General features: G+C 32.4%; 1 non-coding gene across 1 annotated transcript; it reads right to left on the bottom strand.

Moving 5' to 3' along the window:
• Window positions 1-10,153: 10,153 nt before the first annotated feature.
• Trnar-ccu lies at window positions 10,154-10,226 on the bottom strand. Its single transcript has one exon. It is a non-coding gene; the product is annotated as a tRNA-Arg (tRNA).
• Between the last annotated feature and the right edge of the window lie 7,319 nt (window positions 10,227-17,545).

The raw sequence follows: 17,545 nt of genomic DNA, 5'->3' as shown, positions 1-17,545 counted from the left end.
ATCAAAGCTCTGCAAACTCGACCCGCCTCTAAGAGGCTGCACGATTTCAGCACTACCTCACAATAATAAACAATAATCTATGTCATCCAGCTGGCCAACGGAAGTGTTATGTTTCAAAGCGTTCCTGTTACCTGTTCACTAAATATATCCGCTGTTCGCTTTGATGGCGGAGGTGTAGCACATAACCGGTAGGGCGGTGTGGGTGTGGTAATCGCTGTCAAAGAATAGTTTGAAATGCAGATGCACTATTTATGTGACTTGAGGCATTCTACAAAGTAAAATGAATATTTATGAACAATGCTACAAGCCTAAGGCTATCCCAGTAATATTATAAACGCGAAAGTTTTATGGCTGGATGGATGGTGAGATGCATGTACGGATGTTTGTTATTCTTTCACGCGAAAACAGCTTATCATCTGTCTGGTATTCGGTACAGAGGTATATTATAGTCAGGATCTACTTTGGCTTATTTTTACGCGATTATTAATTACTAGCAGTCTGTCTCGGCTTCACCCGTAGTACGTTTTTCTCTTTATAAGAACCTTCCTTGTGCCGAAAAGGTCTAGCCGTTCTAGAGTTTCACGCCTAGTTATTGATCAATTCATTTTTATTTATCTACTTTGCAAATTAGTGAAACCTCACCCCGCTTTAAAGGAAAATCCTTACATCTGTTAAATAAGAAAGCAATTTAAACAGCATCAAATCTCAATTCGTTTAAGTCCTCTCCCAGCGGGTCCACGACTGCTCTCAGTATGTACCTTGCTGTATGCATTTATAAAGCTTTTTAGTTCTACTTGGTGATTATCGTATTGTCTAAGAATGATATATATATATATATATATATATATATATATATATATATATATATATATATATATATATATATATATATATATATATATATATATACATACATATATATGTATAATTTTTTTTTCTTATACATATTTCAAAATTTCAAATGTGACCCCTGTCAATCATTGAAGTGTTATTTATATTTGTTGATAAAATTATTTTATTGTTTGTATAGCGAGAAGGCAAAGCATTTTTTTTAATAATGGTATAAATTTCACGTTTTGAAAAATGGGGTTAAGTGCAAGTTTCATTAAAATCGTTTCAGCAGTTTTTAGATTGAGGACATTTTATATAGGCAGTATACACAAAGAAAGCAGTGTCGCATCGACTTCCACGCCTTCTTCACGCGCTTTCAAACAAAAAATGTTGAAGGCGGTAAAATTTTACAAATTGCTTAAATTACTCCTTGTACCATATACTCATATCAAGTTTGTACGTATGCCCAACACAAATATTATGCCATCAAATTTAACGCCGAGTTTCATAGTGTTTACAATAGTCCTTCCTTATATCTGTTCTTCGTAATAATATTAATGATCCCCGCTATTTTACGTTACAAAATGAAGCGTATGGCAGATAATAATTATGAATGGTATGAATGTAAAATAAGAAATTTTGAAATGGAATAAATTCGGGGTTCGAACCCGCGTCATTAGCCAAACTATCTATGATACCTATGATGGATATTTTTTTTTCTTCCAAAATTACTCATTCATAAACCAGTTAGTGGCTATGAAACTTGATTTTTATTTATATTCTACGGAATATGTAATGTATAAAAAGTACAATTAAACCAAGTCTCGCAACTCACGTCTACGGTAAGACGTTGAATATCCATGCAATACTCAGATAGTCTTTAATTTATTCCGTCTCTACTTAAAGGACCTTATACCTTAAGATGTTTCGTAATATGCTAACCTAACAAAGTTCTATTAAAATCTTTTACCCCATAAATATCTATTAAAATCGTTTTACACGTTATATAAATAAATTACCTTGGCGGTAAGTGGCTGTATAAAGCAATTTGAGATAAAAAGAAATCATCATTTTAATACATAATTATGTCTATGTTCCACATACCTTAAGTTAGTTAAACATTATTCCATCTAAAAATAACACCTAGGTCACGGTGATAAGATCTTTTTTACCATGAATCAGCAATCACATCTAAAAACCATATCACATTACATCTATGCCCCAGAGGTGTCCAGTGACGTATAAAAACCGGAAATTAGGTCGAAGCCTGCCCGTGGGCGGCATTTCCGGCTGACACCTACTGGATATAAACACTTTGAAGATCGCTGCCCTGATAATATGTTCAAAGAATTTAGATAAATAATGTACATTTTAGAGAAATATAAAAAGCACAAAAAATATTTTCCATAGAGTACACTGGAATATCTATAATTGTTTTATAAGTGATTAAGATGTAGTTCTGTAAGGTAATAACAAAATGAAATATAAAAGTGATTTCTTTTTACGGTTCATACTCTTTTTTCAATTTATCTCCATCCCGTAAAGCACCACAGAAACACGGTGACAATTGTCACGCGTAGATGCAGTCAGGATCAAAAATGATTAAAACAAAAAGGCGTTGGTACGCTCGCGCGCGGAAACAATAGCCGCCCGCGGCGCTCGCCCCAATCTGTCAGACTGTCGGCTGTCAGCTGTCACCGGGATGACAGGTGTCAGGGTCCACCTGAGATTAAAAGTTTACAGTTCTGCGTGCGACTGTGCTATGCGGAAGTGTTTGCTTTGATGTTTTTTTATTTGTTTGCGAGTATAGGTGTAAACGAAGGAGTTTTTGTTGTTAAAAAGTGGTTGGGAGGACGATTATGCTATGTACCTTTGTGTATTATGTGGTGTAGACTACAAATGACATTTTTTATACCAAGATATATGAACATATCCTTCGTAAGACCTATACTTAGGATGTGTATTTTAGTAATAATAGTACTATTTTATTAATAAAAAAGGTTCTGTTGCGACGAGACAGAAACAAAAAAAGGAGGCACCTAAATGGAATTTGAAGATAGAATGTTATTCTACGAAATACCATAATAGTATTTAATGCGTCTATATTATATGTTTTAAATATTAATAATACAATTTTTAACTGAAAACTAAAATATAATAAAGTTGATAACAATGTTTGGAGGAAAAAATCTTCGCTAGTCATTTGAGGTGTTAGAAAAAATATACAAATATGAAATAACAGTTTATTTCCGTCCGTTCTAGTTGGCTAACGGTACTAACACCTTACTTTTAGTAATTTGTTAAATATAATTGTTAATTAGTTTAAATTTATGTTATGCGTGGGCTTAAAATGATTGTGGTATTCACCTAGATATATATACCAATATTACATACCTCACAGTATAACGTAGCGATCGTTATGTTTGTAAGTTTGTCCATGAATCCTAATTAAATGAAACTATTTTAACACAATAATCTTGTTTGGAAATTAAATCTGTTTTTAGTAAAGTTTGTATTATATTTTTATTATAATATAGTTTAGTTGAAGTATATCAAAAATAGAGACGCGAAATGATAGACACGATAGGTTTCACTGAAAAACTGCTGGACGGATTTTGATGAAACTTAACGATAAAAAATATTCAGTATTTCACTCCAATCATATTCGAACACAGTGGCTGTTGCAGTTACGTGGAGTAGGTGGACAATATTATTACTGATCTACTCACCTTTATATTTACACTAGTTGCGCCCCGCGGTTTCACCCGCGTAAATCTGTATACCCTAGGAATATCGAGATAAAAAGTTGCCTATGACTTATTCCAGTCGTCCAGCTATCTACGTACCAAATTTCATTGCAATCGGTTGAGTAGCTTTGGCGTGAAAGAGTAACAAACACATACACATCCTTACAAACTTTCGCATTTATAATATTAGTAGGATTTTAAAAACAATTCTATAGCAATCTTGTTATCTCCGTATCATTAACCACGATCGCTAATAGCATTCCGTTTTCAATGTAAATAAATAAAAAGCGATGTTGCGCAGCTGCGTCCACGCACGATTACCTGAAGTTTTTTTAATGGCGTCCCGCCAAAAATGTTTTGGCGCGAGTGTCACCGTGTCTCCATTCAGTACACGTCACAGCTTCCTCTATGTTTCTTGTTTTTTTAAAACTTGTATCAGAATTTATTAGAGATTTTAGAATTTTTTTTTTGTAAAAATTTATAATGGTCGATCGCTATGTTATTGGGGAAATGGGGTCACGGGTTGATTTATATTCGTAGTTTGGTTAAGGTTCCAAATCCATAAAGAGTTATATTATAGACCATCCAATATATAAGAATGTATGTAATAAATATTTTATGTGTGCAACCTTTAATGTGTAAACACACTCAAAAACTTAACTGATTTCGAAAATTCTTTCACCAATATAAATCTGCATCTTCTGAGTGACATAAAAAAATATACGCATATATGTGTATGTGCAATATATATAATTGTGTATAGGTAAGTTGCACTATCCCTAAGAACCGTGTACACGTGGTTCCTTCGCTACAGCGGCTTTACGGAACACAGTGGGGTCTTAGTCGGTGATTTCCCTAATCAAAAAAACAAAAAAAAAAGATTGCAATATCCATATAATTTATGGTAATCGTGGATAAAACGCTAATTTTATTTATGTAGTTTTAAATTCTTAACAATCATCGCCTTGAAAAACAAGTGAATACATTTAAAATCGCTTTATTTATTAACGACGTCTATTTTTCTATTTTTGTATAACTAAAACTCTTATTTAAAAAAGTATTCAGAAATTCAGGATTACTGCTATTTTTTCCATAAACCACCTATGATTATGACATATGACAGACAAACATAGAACCTCCTCAAAAATAGAATCAGTAAGAGTATAAAATTAAATATACAAATTGGGTGCGGTTGATGTAAAAAAGCCCTAATCCCCCTCAACCTATCGGATAGCAATTTGAGTGCAATTGAGGGCTCCGGAGATATATTTTACCCCTGAGGCAGGTAAGTTACAGAGGCACTGAGTCAATTTACTAGAGGTGCTTGTTTTGTAGTTAATTTAATCATTATACAAAAAAAAAACTGTCGTTTAATTATATACATGTTACTTTATACGTTTTACTTCCAGTGTTATATATTCATAAAGGGAACCATAAACGAATATCAGAGATCTATTTCGTTCTAATGGTTTGCAAGTTTTATAGATGCACACACACATACACGTTTAAAGAGTATAAAGCTATACTTGTGCATATTATTTATTTATTTATTCGTTATTGCTTTTAACAAAAACTACAAAAAATTATTAAAATTACAATATAAACAATTGGCGGTCTTATCGCTCTATAGCGATTTCTTCCAGACAACCAGACGTACAGAGAGGAATTAGATGGAGGAGAGGAGTAGGGCAGAGCATAAATATAATACGAAAGATTAAATAAAAAGAAAAGTATAAAAAAATATTATTCGTTATCCAAAATTGACATCGATTAATACTGTTTAATATTGTAATTTCTTACTGGATTTGAGAATTTCTTCAAAAGGACTGTTCATTGGTTGTAAAATCTCATAGTATTTAAGTAAAGTCTTCTTTCAAAACTCTTCTTGACGCATATTCTATCATAGTTTCGGAAAAATATTGACCAATCGACCACAAAACAACATATAAATCTGAAAAACATGCTTATTTCATAGCACTTCCCTCCAACTGCGTGCGACAGTAAAATTTTAGGTTACGGACGAGCCAAATCTAGTTCAGATGCAGTTAGCACGTCAAGGTGGAACTACTTTTCGAATATTTTGGCAAGAGATATTTTTCGCTAACGGCCGAGCATTTTTGTGTCTTTTTTATTATAAATCTTGAATAAGTCTAGTTCTAATTGATTTATATGAGTTGAATTACATTTAGGTTTCTTTAATCATGTTTTTAACCGACTCCAAAAATGGAGGTTTCGAATGGATTATTCATTCCTTATTGAACAATTTGTCATAAAGAAATAAAGGAAGTAAAAACTGTAAACAGATAAAAAAATGTACAAATGGCGGCCTTATGCTTCGATGCCATCTCTACCAAGCAACCTTCAGGCAAAGCACAAAACACCAATATGGTTAGAAAGCTCAAAGCTGCAGTTCACAGGCGTACGTCACTAAAGTCAATACTTTATAAATCCACTAAATAGAACAGTCCACAACTCACTACCACACAGCGCACGTCACTAAACCACTATATACTAATGACAGTCCCAGGTGAGGTGTCCACACATCATTACGAGGCAGGATTTCCGCTGGGGACGCGCTAAAATACCGTGTAATGCGTATTAGAGATCGCACTATCTCTCCACAACATATCATGATACACCTGCTTTTTCTAGCAGTGTTTTGGCAACGTTTCTATGGTATTTAGGATGATTTTCGTTTAAAAAATTGCTGATTTCAATGATAATTTTCGACATGTTTCCGTGGAGGTGTCGATGCTGGTGTCGTTTAAACGTGTAGGAAATGATGAGAGATAATGTTGGCGGACTACTAAGTGTCGTATCAGTTTGTTCTAAGATCCACTTCTCTAGTTCTATCCTTTTACTAGCCTATTCTGATATATCCTGTTCTACTTCCTGCTAATTTTTATTTTTGTGGATCGATGGATGTTTGTTACTCTTTAACGCAAAAACAGCTGGTCAGATCTGTATGCAGTGTGGTGCAGTGATAGATTATGAACGGGATTATCACATTAGATACTTATTAACCGGATACGACATATATAAGAAAGAAAAATATTTCTATGCATATAGTATATTTTATGCTTTTCTAAACACAGTAACGGCCGTATTTGACTTGAAATAAATTTTAAAAAATCTGAAACAACAAAATAACTTCAGTATTTTAGTATAGACATTTATGTCTAACAACATATTAGCTTACTTATTAAAACTACTAACTTTCACCTAATAAGATACTTAACCATCCGTTATACCGGTGAAAAATTGATAGAAATGTTGGTATGTATTAAAACTCTAAAGTTATTCATCATCTGTTTCTGATACCTATAGAGTTAGGTTATCTGTATTTTACCACTTTACAGATGCCTCACCTCTATAGACACAGATCACCTAAGATAAACATTTTACTCAGCAGGTGTACCGCCCCAGTATCGATCCGACAGGTGTACAGCTCTCTGATTGGCTGAAATTTGAGGTGAGACAGGTGTGAGCCAATCAGAATAGAGCTCGCTTTTATATCTGATTCGATAAAGTATACTTGTAAGGTGGGAGTAACTTGGTTCAAGCCTTCAGTCTTAGGACAGTTCTCGTGTATGCAAATTATATAAAAGTCACTTTATTTTTGTATCTAGAAGGTAAATGGAATATTTTAATAGCTGAATTGGATTCTTAAATGTTAAATGGGAAAGATGAATTGGATAAATTTGTCTGTCTTATAATTCAGGGCGAAACCGCGCATCAAGATATTTCAGTATCTAATGTAAAATTACGTCAATGCTACGGTCGATAAACATATGAAAAATAAATAAATAATAGCTAATTAATAATAAAAATTAATAATATAAAAAAACACTTCTTTGTTGTAAAAATTGAAAATAATATACACAAAAACAAACAAAATTAACAAAGATAAACAGCATTTCAAAATGATCCCAAACATTGAATGACACTGTTCCTGCCAATGACATAAATCTTCATACAAAAGTCACTGCAATTCATATATCTGTCAAACGGTATCTAAGAAATGGATAATTTAAAAAACAATTTTACAATATAATGCTCTCCGCGCACCGGCTGCTCCTGACATAAATTCTAACTCGTTTCATGTCTAGATTCTGCTGAGTTATGATCTAGATTTTATTCTAGAAACTGGAATGTCTTTATTATCGACTGTTGAATTTTGGAATGGCGCGAAGGTTTGCAGGATTTTTTTATTTACGAAAATATTTTAAGTAATCTGAATCATTTCATATTTATTTGTTTTTAATTTCATATTTTTGTATGTCTTTTATTTTATGAATGAATTTATATTGAGATTTTCTATTTATTATTTGTTTATTTATTTACTTCTTATCTACCTCCTCCTTTATACCTTAACTTCACACAGTGGGTTGCCCGGAAGAGATTACACTGTAGTGATAAGGCCGCCCTCTGTGCCAGTCTCGGTACCTAGAACTTTTAATCTTAAGGATTTATTTGTGTACCAGCGCACTAATAAATAAATAATTTTAAAAATATTTAGCTTCAATATCAATTAATACAATCTGATTTTATACCTAGGTTTCATTAGGGCGCCAGTGATGAAGCACCACGTAACCTGATTATAAAACGAGTTTCATAATCATGTCATTTCATTTTACATAATTTTTTATATTCAGTACAATTCCGTTTTTATTCTCAATGTATTCTTTATCTAATGTGGAACAAGCAATGGTTTGAAAAACAGAAAATAATTTCACAATTAAAAAAGGACTCTAACAAAGGGGAAACGGAAAAGTAAAATAAGACAACACGTTCTTCCGGATGACCCACTATTTAATGTATTTCAAAGTTAACGAAACGTTATGCGAGCTAGAATGGACTATAATGCCATGTAATAAAGTGCAATTTACCAAATAGCTATGTCCTGTAAACTTTAATGGCCCCCGTACACAGTAAATCTGTAATATTCAGATCCGGTGTTTTCGCAGAAACATAAAATGCACATAAATATGATAAAATTATGGCAATGTATGTTGTTCATAATTTTATTTATTTATTAAAATTTCTTCATTTTATTTTAGGTGACAAGTTTTATCTGTCGTTTATAACGTGTAACGTGATAAAATGATATTCAAATGCCAATCTGATTTGGTAAATTCGTGTGTATGTTTCATTTCAAAACGGCTGAACTGATTCGTCTGCTAAGAAGTCATTGAAAAACGTTGCAGTTATTATACCGATTATTTGTTCTGTAAAATGCAGGTATAAAATAAACACTATTAAAAATACTTAATGTCATTCACAAGCAATATTTCTTTGTGAATGATCTCAAGAAAGATAAAGTGACTGAAAATTGCACTGCAGTTGTTGAAAACATAAAAAATAATGTTTCCACTACACTTCAGTAAATACATATTCTTGTTCTAGCATTGGTCAGTTTTTTAAATATCATGAATTCAAATATATAAATGATATCATGAGTAATGAGAGTTCATAGCTAATGAGTTTGTTGATCGATTTCAAAAAATTCATCGTTTTATATGACGTACGTGATCCGTGAGTGTTATAGGCTATATGTACATGTATGACGGGCGAAGCCGGGGCGAACCGCTACTAGAATATATAAGTGATTTATATACTAACTAGAATCGACTGCGCACTTAATGACTGAATGATTTTTTCACACATTGTCACAGATTCGACAAGTATACAAAATTTTAATTAAATCTGTCCTTTTCTCGTGTCACAAAAACGAACTTAAAGGAGTGGTTTAATTACTTGAAACATACAGGTGAATGTAATAATTTAGCATTAAAAAAAAATAAACAAAAATCTTGGTAAAAAATTGAATCCTTTCTCTCTCCGTAAGAATTCTGATCTAATTTAGAATATTAAATAAAAAAAGAGAAATTGTACTCGTACATGATATAAAACTATTTCGTTATAACAGAGAGTCATTAAACGTCACTCATCTCAAAATAGCAATTGTTAAAAACATTTCTATGTTACGTTAAGTGGGCCACCTTAATTTGATTTATCCGACTATAAAATGCGAGTATCGTGTTTGTCCTGTCATATTTTATGCGCTATAACGTGACTTTGAAGTGATTTTATATGCTTACGCAGTTTTGAACGTGTTTCGTTAGATTTCTTGGAATCTATTCGCATATTTTCATTATTAAATTTATGTCATTAATTTGATATTATTGAATTACTATTTAGAGGCTTTACCTATCTTATAATTCAAACCACAATATCTAGCGGCACCTGAAAACGAGTGATAATTATAAATAACCCAAATTAAACCTTATTCACAATGAAATTTAAAATAATGAATTGTTTTAATAAAAAACCAACGCCTTCAAGTCATTAAAAAAGATCATTCAAGTCATTAAAGAAGATTTAATTGGGAACAAGAGATGCACCAGCATTGAAATAAAAAAAAAAATCGTCAACAGTTCATCTAGTCGAAAGTTCTGAGGTGTCAAAGCCAAAAAAATGCAGTCAAATTGATAACTTCCTGCTGTTTTTAAAGTCGGTTGAAAAATAAAACTGATAAAATCGGTGTTTTAAAACAAAAAAGTATCCTCATGTTTTACCCCTGGTGGGACTCGAACCCACAATCCCCGGCTTAGGAGGCCGATGCCTTATCCATTAGGCCACAGGGGCGACGAGAATTTTAATGAAATAGGTCTGTATATAGTGCAATGGATTTTAACAATACATTTTTTGAAGCTTTTTTGTGTTATTTTTATATAAGTAACTAGCTTTTGACCGCGGCTTCGCACGCGTTAAATTCGGAGTAGTATAGATGTTATTATACATATAAAACTTTCTCTTTGATAACCCTATTATTAAAAAACCCCATCAAAATCCGTCGCGTAGTTTTAAAGATATAGATTTTAAAGGCTTAAGGACATAGGGACAGAGAAAGCGCCTTTGTTTTATACTATGTAGTGATGTATGTTATTTTGTTTTAGATTTAGTAGAGTAACGGTAAAACAAAAATAAGACAAAGATATAAATTCATCCATGAAACTGTTATTTTTACATTTTAATTTAAAAATAAAAACATAGTTATATATATGTTAATTCAAAGTAATTAGTTTTATGTTACCTGTGTTACAGCAATATTATATGTAAGCCTCTTGTCGTTAATTTTAATTATAACTTACTGTAATGCCCTTTATCACTAAGGGTTCAGTATTTCCTGCGATAAGCGCGTTTAAACAAACACAGCATTATATTATTAGTACAGAATGAAAGGTAAAAATAAGAAGCTCTATAGATTTATTTCGTTATCTAGACTTATATAAAGAGGAAACTTTTGTATATTTGTAAATTTTTCACGCGAAAACTGCTGGACCGTATTAAAAATTCTTATAGCATAAGAAAGCTGCAACTTCACTGAGCAACATATTATGTGCCGTGACCGAAGCCTGGGCGAAGGTTTACATAAATATCAAAACAGAAACCAATAAAGATCCACTTAATAAAAAAAAAACACGCTAATAAAATAAACCTACAGAATACCACACAAACTTGCGGATTACATAAATTTGCACCTACCCGTAAAATAAACAATTACTTAAAAGCTTTTAAAAGCGTGGGCTAATCTCTAATTCATTACAATCACCTATAAGCCCTTGATTATCATACAGACGTGCTTCTTGCGGTCCGAATATAAATAAAAACTCAATCGGTATGCCATTAAATGGGTGCTGTCTTGTGAGTACAGAGTAGATTGCTATAGAGACTGAAGAGTTGTTAAAAACTATCCATAATTGCTACAGCAATTAAAATAGAGAATGAAAACAGATAATTTTTTTTTGATTTCACTACAGGGTACACCTGTTTTTCGATAAAGGTTGAAAACTGTGTTACACATAAGTAACTTGTATTTTTTGTATGTTAAAAGACACAATACACATATTATACTGTTTAAGAAAATAACATGCTAAGCTTTGAAAATGCTATTTTTAATTTAGTTTTTCTTAATATTCGTAATATAGAGAAAAGCTTGTAATATTTGTATAACATTTGAGACGTCCAAGTTTGTCCACATTTACAAAAATCCTAATACATCTTGTGTCATCATTCAGCCGCTGTTTCATAAAAACCTTACACGAAAATCTAGCTTCAAAGCTAAGTCAAACGTTGAACAATTAATTATTTTACACCTATTGTCATGGTGAATGTTATATCAGTGTAATATGACGATTCAAAAGTGCTTCTATAGGAAGTCTAGTTGAATTAATAAATGTTTGTGTGTACTTTTATTGTTTATAGGGAATCATGTTTTTTTTAATTTCTCACATATTTAATTACTAACTACAAGAACTACACATATTTACTTTCAAACTATTTTAACCGAGTGAGGATAAAAACTTGTTAACTGTATGTGTTCTCTTTTGTATCATCTATTTAATATTACTCTGTACGGAGGGACCTCCCCTAGACATCTTGATTGACACCAGCTCACCTTGTGCTGGGGCAATCGCCATTTTTATGGTGAAGGAATTTCAATTACAATAAGTACTTATCTTGAGAAGCTACTTAATTAACAGAACCAGATTGATGGTATATTGATATGATAAACTTGGTCTTTTAGTTTGGAGTGTTAGCTGAAACAAACTCACATGTGATTTTCATAGGGACAGATTTAGTCTTTATACAGTCGATTAAATAAAAATTTAATGAGCTTATCATATTGTTTTAATAAGGATCGCTAATTGGTGATGTAACTGAGATAAATTTCCGTACGTGTACTTTGTTATTTTATCTTCTTTTTCCATATTTAGGAATTATATTTAAAGGTAATTCTATACAAAAATACCAAAATATGTATTGGAATTATGTATTATTTCATTCATAAACTAATGCATCAAAAAAAAAACACAGCAAAATCAAAATAGAAGGTATGTATAATATAAATAGGTGCTAACCAAAATTTCAGTGATAAAATAATTCTTTATCATAAATTTGCTTAAAAACAACTACTAAGTTTTATTCAGTTTTGGATCTACCAAATCTCTATTATAATAACTCCTTTCACAAAACGTTCTGTCACAACTTAATTCTCTTCGACTTTTTTAAAATCTCTATAATGTATATTTCAACAATTGATAGATCCCTTCAAATAAAAAACACACACAGAGCAAGATAGAAGACACACACACACACACTCACTCACACATAGAAGAAATCTATAAACAATTTGATTAAAAAACGATTGGTACAATTTATTGCACACACTTAGAAGTGATGCCTTCCAGACAGCCAGGGCTAAACGCAAAAAGCACGTGAAGCTATTGGAGGGACGAGACACAGATTAAATAACAAGAAAAGGCATGTATGTAATCATAGTATGTACTTTTTCAATAGCGAAGTAGATGAATACACGTGCCTAGTTAAATGTCATTGCCTGCAACATAGCAGATGTTTAAAATCTATTTTTACATTATTTTCATTCACGCCCCCTGCAAAGAGTTAATTGTGAGCGTACAGATGTTTTTTATTGCATTGTTTTTGAAGGTGCACATTTTTTAACATAACAACATTTAAAAATAACGGGTGCTAATTTTAAAAGAAGAGGTAGTGGGCTCACGGACTCGCAAAACGTGCTAAAACTAGATTTATTAACCGACTACATAAATCAACAATTTTAGGTGTTTAATAGATTTCTATTTTTCAAGAATGCTGTCAGCATATTATTATGTGCAATTCTTTCACTGACGTGATTCTTTTTGTGTTTGTTAGGCAATTGTCATGTAGTCCCATTGTAGGATCTCCTCCCAGAGACGTTGGTGACTTGGTAGAAAATAACTATGATGATGATGTCGATTCTTAAATAAGATTAGGATATTATTGTGCAATGTCCTTCTGTAGACATTATAAGATATGTATCACTTTGAAGTATACATTTTATGTATACCAGGGTGGAATCTGATATGATGATTCACTAATGATATTGTGCATTCGACCCTTCATATTTATGAGCATAGTTGAATTTAACAGTTTTTTTCAAATATTTTTAACAATCATCCATAAATAATCATTGACATCATATCAACTCAGCCTATTCTAATTAAGCAAAATAATGTTCAAAAAGGTGGAAATTTTTCTATTATACATAATTCAATTTAAAACTTTAAAAATACATATCTGAAACTTCATATGTAAAATACTAATTCAACATTTTCAAAAGGCATCATTCTTTTTTTTTTGCCCCACTGCTGGGCAAAGGCCCTCCCCTCAGTCCACATCTCCCTATTTAAAGGGAAATTGAGTACCTTATTATGGAAGATATAGTAATTCAAATATCCGATTTCTAATCACACATCGCAACAGCACAGTACAATATCTAGCGTAATATCTGTATTAGAACCACTTAATAACCTCATATATTTATTTTCATAGCTGTTTAAAATAGTTAAGAGTCAATATAAAAATTTCGTATCACCTATAATTCAAAGCACAGCATTCCTGCGTAAAAACGTTATAGCGACAATTTCGCTGTCACTACATCATACGCTAACAAAGTTTACAGCAGGTGTTGGTAAGGGAATTTACATACGAACGTGAAAAACTCCGCGATTCTACATGTGCTTATTACCAAAGCTATAGGTACTTATACTGATATATTGATTTGTGGAGAATTTGAGACCATGATGGAGGCAGAATTAAAGTAATTAACCTCTTATTGACAATCATCATCATGATCATCATCATCAGCCCATATATGTTCCCACTGCTGGGACACAGGCCTCCTATGAGGGTTCAGGCCATAAACCACCACGCTGGCCAAGTGCGGGTTGGCAGATGTATGGACAATAAATGTGGTTAAAAAAACATGCGTTTGCTAAATATCTATTCCTGCCTCGTGATCAAATTTTTTCTAATCTTTGAAAATTTCTCAAAAATTAAAGCAATTAGTACATACAAGTTACATACAAACATGCAGGTGAAGCTGATAAAGCGTGTTTATAAAATATGATTTCATATAGGTGTCTGTCTATAATTATCATGGAGCAAAGTGTCTCCCTAATTTTATCATAAATAAATATATTATCACATTGTAAAAAATGCATGTTTTGTTCTCTATCTCTTCTTCTTTTAAATTGGTCCTTTATTGTAGAGCTCTCAGCTACCAAACGCACCAAAAGCTCTTTGACGCGATGGCACAGTTCGTGTACATCCACCCTTATTTGATATAAATGTTCGTCAATACGAATAAAGTCTTATACAGGGTGTTTATTATGATTTTTGTTTTGGCTTTTCATCAGACAATTTATTGGGAGTGCGGTTGAAATTATTATAAATTGCTTAAATTGTTATTAGCTCTTTGTTTGAGAAAGGTGTTTTTGGGACCGAGTTGGGCGTAAAATTAAAATATTTAAACGTGAAAATTCACATGACGAAGCGCTTTATTTTGGAATTTTTGGTATGCTTTTGTATGCTATGAAGTTATGTAATAATATCACTATTAGTTTTATGGGTCTCATATTTAGGCTAAAAGTGAAGTCCCGTGTCCCCTAGTGGGGTATGGGGCAAATGATATATATCTGTTTCATTTATGAATTTTCTTTATGGACAAGAAGATGACCGGTGAAGAAGCCCACCGGTTCCCCACCGGGAATCTAACCCAGGACTTCTCGGTTCTAGCCGTTCAACGGTTTACCACTGTACCAAGGAGACGGTCAAATATTTAAGCTAAAGTAAAGTGACTTGATAAATACCAAGATGAGTTGATTTTGCAAAAAATATTAAAGTTACTTTTAGAAAATTTTCTCCAAAAATTGTCATTTATTAATATGAATACAACTCCTTTTATTCCACTACAAGCAACAAACACACTCTAGAAAAAATCCTTTTCACTTATAAATTCTACTAATATTATTACCGCGAATATTGTAAGAATGGATGTCTGGATATTTGTCTCTCTTTCACGTAAAATCTACTGAATTAAATTTAACGAAACTACTATATTATAGCTGATACAGCAGAAAAAGACATGAGCTGTATAAACACTTGCTATTGCCCGTGGGTCCGCGGGTGAAACCGTGCGGCGCAGCTACATATACGGATATACAAGAAAACCATAACCCTCCTCCAGCAGTCGGATAAATATCACCTGCATTGTTGTTTCAAGGTGATCTATTCTTTCCGCAGTTATGTCGCAGGGGCAACCGGGGCGAATACTTTGGCACAGGTAGCGTGTATTAATATGGATTTTTGGAATTTTATCGTTCGGCTAAAAGTGTTTTGTTTTCGTCGAAAATTCCTTCGGGTACTTATTGGATATTTTTATACAGTTTTCTCAGTTAGATCCGCGATCCGATCGTGTCAGTCGATTGGAATTTTAATTGAAAACACCTCGTTGTATAGTTATTTGTAATTACCTTTGTCATTTGATGTGTAATGAGGCGATTTCCGAATTGTTTATCCAATTATTCAAGTGTTTTTTAAGTCCCAATGCTCCTGTCACGTGCTACCAGCATAAAAATGTAGGTAGTACGCTAATCCAGACTATAAACAATCTCCGTACCAAACATCCCGATTTAATTAGGGAGATGTTGCGTGACAGAGTGACAAACATTCTATTTACATTCACTTTGATAATACTGTAAAACATTGTTTTGTAGTTTATGCTTTTTCTTATATTGATTGAACAATAATATTTGTCTTATTTTTATCGACATACGTGTAAAATAAAATAACTGTTTTATTGATATAAGAAAGCAATTTCACTCAATCTCCCCATCTTACTAAATACCAGGAAATAAACCCGATCCTATCATAATAATCTTCCTAGGCTGTAATCGATTTATTTAGTACAAAAATCCAGAGCACAAATCCGCAGTAAGCTGGTTTATGGATCGGGAAGTTGACGCTACTATAATATTCCCTCTGTTTTGAAGCTTTTAACCATAATTTAGCACCTTGATTATGTTTGAGAGTTGAAAATGAATAAATTGTACGTAATAGCATAGTATTATGCCATGGTATACGGTTATAGTTCGTGCTAAATGGATCGACAATGGGATCGACGAGTTTTTTATAACTCTTTGTAAAATGCGAATCATTTGAAATGTATATGTTGCGTTCAGTATGTTTTATGATTCAACACCTGTAGCTTTTAAAGTGTTATAAGTTCTTTAATACTTTGGGATATTTCTATGTGTTTAATACAAATTATTGACAAACTAGCTATTGCCCCGACGTTTGGGCTTTGTTTTTTTTATATATTATATGCCTACTGCCCATGGTGATGATTTAGCTTTGTCATGATAAAAGAATTATTCAAATTGCATCATTAGTTTCGGAGCATATTCAAGCAAACAAACACACAATCAGAACTATCCTGTTTATAATTGCAGGTATGTATGTCGAAGAAATTTGCCAAAATGTTAGTTTTAGAAATAAATTATATTTATATTTATCATTTTTTTTAACTCCAAGTATGACTGATACTAAATCTTACTTTTTTTCGTAGATGAAATGTAGTCAGTTCATATTCAGGTTCGTTTTATCAACGCACTGGTAAATGTTAAAACTGTGTTATGACAATTCAACAGTGCTCCTTAAAGAAGTCTAATTGAATAAATTAATATTTGAGTTCGAGTTTGAAAACCACTCGATTCATTTCAAAACGTAATTTTGCTTTTTCGATCGCGAACCACACATTAATTCTACGGGACAAATCCTAATTATATCTGATATAATGCGATAATAAAAATAATAGAATATTCGTTAAAATATTAAAAGCGTTGAGTGGGAAACACTGGCGATTTGTCACATTGACAAACTGCTTCCTAGTGCGGTACAGGCGGGCGCGGAATCGGCTTTACGCTTTCAATATTTTAGTATTAAATCTTTGAATCATTCTACACGATTATCGTGATGTTTTATGAGGCAGATGCATTTAATGTCCAATTCGCTTATCGATTTTTCTTCAAAGATAAATATAAGTCTTCTGATGCTTGTAA

This window comes from Zerene cesonia, chromosome 6 (genome assembly GCF_012273895.1).
Source record: "Zerene cesonia ecotype Mississippi chromosome 6, Zerene_cesonia_1.1, whole genome shotgun sequence".
NCBI lineage: Eukaryota > Metazoa > Arthropoda > Insecta > Lepidoptera > Pieridae > Zerene > Zerene cesonia.
This window is presented reverse-complemented; position numbering and strand designations above follow the sequence as displayed.